This window comes from Orycteropus afer, unplaced genomic scaffold (genome assembly GCF_000298275.1).
Source record: "Orycteropus afer afer isolate SDZICR_OR568_19922 unplaced genomic scaffold, OryAfe1.0 scaffold00138, whole genome shotgun sequence".
NCBI classification, from domain to species: Eukaryota; Metazoa; Chordata; class Mammalia; order Tubulidentata; family Orycteropodidae; genus Orycteropus; species Orycteropus afer.
The window spans coordinates 3437170-3442736 of record NW_006921725.1 but is presented as its reverse complement, the minus strand read 5'-3'; positions in this window follow the sequence as shown (position 1 = coordinate 3442736).

Below are 5567 nucleotides of genomic sequence, written 5' to 3'. Positions count from 1 at the left end.
CAACAACATATATACATACATATATATATATATGTACATACATATATATATATATATATATATATATATACTCATGCATAAAAAGATGTTTTAACATTGACCCTAGCTTATAATAATCACTTAAATGTTGTAATTCTTATGTTGTTGCAAAAAGAGCCCTTTATACACAGAAAGCAAAATTATTAAGCCTCTGACAGAGGAATAATACTGACTGATTCTGTTTCTCATGTCCCTTTTACAAAATCATTAAAAGCATAGCCATTATATAGTGTTTAGTAGTAGTAGCAGGCACTTTTCTAAATATTTTAGATACACCAAACCACTTAAATCTTATACCCACCTCATATGGTTGCTATTGTTGTTAGTTGTCCTAGAGTTCATTCCTACTCATGGTAACTACTTCTATGCAAAGAAAAACTGTTCTGTAGAGTTTTCAAGGTTGTCACCTTTTGGATTAGATCACCAGTCCTGTCTTTTGAGTCACATCAGGATGAGTTTAAACTGCCAACTTTTCTGCTACTAGTTGAATACTTAACTGTTTGTGCTACCCAGGCACTCCGCTCCATTTGGTAGCCATTATCATTGTTCTTGTTTCAAAAATGAAGAACAGAGAGGAACAGGGAAGCTTAGAAACTTGTCTAAGTACACACTTCAGAGCTACATGTTGCTCTTAAACTCTGTGCCCAGGAATCCTGCCATGAGGAGCTCTGGTGATATAGTACCTAAGACATCTGATTGTTAACCAGAAGGGTGGCAGTTCAAACCCACTAGCCACTCCATGGAAGGAAGATGATGCAAACTACTCCTGTAAAGATTTACCACCTCGGAAAACCAATGGAGATCACTATGAGTTGGAATGGACTTGATGACAGTGAGTTTGGTTTTGGTTTTTGGAATATTAAACTATACCATTGCTAGTGTAGTGGTGCTGCCGCTGTGAAAATGTGTATCACTCTGTGGATCTCTACAGAATATCCTTTGATGTTCACTCATTTTGTGTGGAGATTTATAGAAAACTTCATTTCATACTTGCATTCTTCTCTCTAATTAGCTAATATATTGGTGTTTTTTATAAAGTGTAACCAAAACCAAAACAAAAGTCACTGCCCTTGAGTGGGATCTGACTCACAGAGACTCTTCCTTGGTTTCCGAGGCAGTATCACTACAGAAGTAGATTGCCCAAGCTTCCTTCTGAGCAGTGGCTGGTGGGATTGACCCTCCAGCCTTCTAGTTAGCAAATACCTTAGGCACTATACCACCAGAACTTCCATTATAAAGGGTAACCAGCATAAATCATATAGTTTGACGCTCAGGCAATTCAAAGGAAAATATTTGTCCACAAATCTGACTTTTAGCCACTCTAACAGCCCTTTTATTCCCTATAAATGACCTGAAAAGAGATGAGGGAGTGTGGCAGGAATGTTTTCATGAGGAAACCCTTATAGTTTAAATGTCTGTGTGTCTAACAAAGCAAAAAGGCAGGGATTATAATCCACAAAAGAAAGTTCGTTGGCAACAAGGATTCATGATAAAACTCAAGGTCAGCTCACAGGCTCACAGTGGGAAAAATTATACAGAAAGCAGGAAGAATTTTCTCTCCCCATATCGTTTCCTGCATAGAGACCTTTCCTAAGAGATTTATGCAGAGTCAGACCTGTAGTAAGATGAAAAGTGTACTCTGTCCTTAGAATCAAAGACAAAGAAAGAATGAAGAAAATAACAGCAACAGTAAGCTCCATCTTCTTATAATCTTGTATGAAAAGGAAGTAAAAGTGTTTCTGATGCTCCTATTAAACACAGTAAACTATTTTAGGGAAAGGATTATAATGAAACTATTTCAACATGCTTAAAGGAATACTACTGTTCTCAATTTCATTAAAACTTCACTAAGTTTAAATATGTTCACATTCTTTAACTTTGTATTCAAAATTTTTCAAACAAGCACAACAACGATATAGTTCACACTTGTTCAGAATATCAGAATATTTACTTGATTAACCTGTTTTCACAGTTGTTTTTTTTCCCAAGCTGTAAAAAAAGAGGAAAAAAAAAAGCCCACTATATTTTCTTTTAAGTGTAATGCATGTTCATTGGAGGTATTCAAAACGCATTTAAAGATATGAAGAATAAATAAAAGTTAGCTCAATCTTCATCACACATAAATAACCCTATATTTTTCTAAGCATAAATCCATTTTTCTCATCATAGATTTATTATTCTAATATAGATAAAATTATGTATCTTAGGACTGATAACTTTTCATGCCAAGTCTCAGTGTTTTTAAGTGATCTTGTATCAAAGGAACTTTAAGCTGATTTCAAGTTTTCTCTGTTATAAACAAAGCCACACATAATATACTAGTAAATAATTTGTTTCATACTTTTCTAATCTTATCTTTATCATACAAATGGAAATAGTATATTAAAGAGTCCCCATGCTTTAAAACATTTTGCAAAATATCAAAGGCAACCAGTTGTAACTATGCTTGAGCATGTCTGGGTTTTTGTTGATAGTTAAAGATACAATAGTTCATAAATTATCATATGTTTACTTAATAAACATTTCCTTTTCTTAGGAGGATGAAAATAGTTGCACAACTCAAAGGATGTAATCAATGTCTCATTGTTGTACATGTAGAAACTGTTGAATTGGTATATGTTTTGCTGTATGTATTTTCAACTACAACAAAAGATGAATTATTAAAAGGAAACCAAAAACCTAATATACTAAGAATGGTACAGTAGCTTAATATTTAATAAAGTATGTTATTAAAAAATTAATACATATTTCTCACTTGCCTTCCAAAAATGTACTAATATTTGTTGCCCAAAATAATATATGAGAGTGCCCTTTTCAAATATCTTCATCAGCACTAGAAATTGTCAAGGGGAAGCATCCCCTTAGTGCCTGTAAGCATGTTGGACCTCTTGTCTCTTACCCTTTTCTGTGAAAGAGAAGTGAGTTAATAGTTCGATGTCAACTGTCTTTGATCTGTTTCTGTGCCTAAGGCATTTGGCTGCTAACCAGAACGCTGACAGTTCAAAATCACCAGCCACTTCTCAGAAGGAAGGTTGAGCAATCTACTTCCGTAGTGATACCACCTTGCAAACCCAAGGAGGAGTTGCTATGAGTCACCTATGACTCGATGGCAGTGAGTCTGGAGGGATTTTTTTTTTTTTTAAATGAATGTGGTGGGGGAAGCATGGATTCACTCTCCAATGATGGTTTGTCCTTCAATTGGTTAAGCTAGAATTACAGCTCCCAGAATTCCCTTGTCTATATGATTCCAGGTTAAAGTTGTCTAATGAATGTTTGTGAAAATTTAAAAGTAAGAACAGAAACCTTTATACAGTAAAGAACATGCAGCTAAAGACAAAGACCAGAAAGTCACAAAGGTGTTGGCAGGTACAGCTTGTTCTTCTTTCCTTGATTCCAGGAACAGCTTGTTTTCCCAAGTGCTGCAGCTGATAACCAAGAGAGTCACTACAGCCTTCACTAGACTATTGGCTACAGATTTACTGAAGCAACAGCTCTCATTAGTATCTCCATCTTCATGGCCCCTTTGTTGGCTACCAATGCCTATGTTCTCAGATCTACTGGTTGGCTACCTCTCTGATCCTCCAACTTTTTCTTTCAGATACCCATTGCCTCAACTCCTCCCATAGTTGTGTAATGTTTATTTTGTATAATAAATGCCTGTCCAATAAGTCAGGTGGTTCTCTTTTCTGATTAAGCTCTGCTTGATAAATTTTGATCCCCATCCTCTCTCTGCCTGAACCTATGAGAGACAGTACCCTAAGTAAGCCTTGCTGTTGTATGCCATCAATTATATTCCAACTGAACTGACCCATAAGGTTCCTGATGGTGGTAATCCTTACGAAGCAGATCATCAGGTTTTTTCTTCCATGAAGTAGCTGGTGAATTTGAGCCACCAACTTTTTGGTTAGCATTCCAGTGTTTAATCATTATACCTTCAGGGCTGTACTAAAGGCTGGACTGGGGAATGAGGTCAAATATGGTATTAATATATCCATTTAGGTTTTCACACTAATATTTTCACCAGCCAATTCCTCATCAGTAATAAAGAGGATGAGTTTGTTCTCCAGCTGCAGCCTTTTTAATCTTGTTAATTGTTCAAACCATAGGTAACAAAATAGGTGCAATGGATGGGACCCTTTTTAACTACCTCAGAAGATACTTTGATTCTATTTTTCATCTGTATTGATTTAAACAGCAAACCTAATGATATGAATTTTAAGTTTATATTTACTTGAATGATAATGAGGTAATATATGTTTTATATTTGGTGATTCACCATTGAAATATAACATATTCTAAATGTTGGCTCATGCTACTCATGGCCAGTGTTTAACTGGCTTACTTATTAATATTCTTTTTAATTTGACAAAATATTTCTCACTTTGTCTTATAAATTTGTTTATTTTTATGTGCAATACACTTTAATTTTGAGTGGAGTAAACTATATGGAATATTTCTACTAAAATTATCAGTGAAGTTTTGATATTTAAAAAGAATTTTCTCACCTCAAAACAGAATTAATTATTCAGCTCTAATTTTTTATACCTTTTGTATATTTTAATTTCATATTGAAATCTTTATTTCATGTGTGATTTATCTATATGCACACACCACGCACAATATTTACTAATAAATAGAAACACACATACAGTTGATTGTATTTTGAGAATCATTATTCTATTATACTAAATTGACTTCTGGCATCTGTAAAAAGAGTTTTAATTTCTATCTATTAGGAAACAACTAACCCATGCCATAATTAATCATTTTGAAAATTTTCACAGCTATTCATACAACTTTAATCTTCCAGATACACTTTAAGAAAAAATATGTGTTTTCAGAAAATATTTTACTTGAGTTTTAAGTGAAAATGTGAATTATTTGGATATAATTGTTAATGTTACATTACTTAGCCTTCATTGCAATCATTTTCCATGTGTCTCAGTAGAACTTTGTAAATTTTATTTTTCTTCCTATTAATTTGCTTTTTATTTATATTACAAATCTATTAATTTTGTAAATTTAGTCTAAAATCAGTCACCTTACTAAATAGATAATTGCAAAAAGGGTGTTGGTGCACAGAGGCTAACCTACTCACACTTCACATGGGAGAAGGATTAAGATGAACAGCCCAAGGGTGATTCTATGAGCAGAAGTCAGACATGCCTCCACCCTTCAAACTTTTTACCAATTCTGATACCAACCATCCCTCCATGGCACTGTCTACTTCTCTGTTATGTTTGATAATCTATTGCAATCCCAATATCAAACCCATAGAAGATATTCACCATTATGGTATTTATTAACGAAGTAACTGGTTACAATTCAGGATCAGAAGCAACTCAGGATGTAATTCTACAATCAAGATTTGTTGTTGTTGTTGTTATGTGCCGTCGAGTCGGCCCCGACTCATAGCGACCCCTCCTTGGGTTTCCAAGGCAGTATCGCTACGGAAGTAGGATTGCCCAACCTTCCTTCCGAGGAGTGGCTGGTGGGTTTGAACCGCCAGCCTTCTGGTTAGCAGTCAA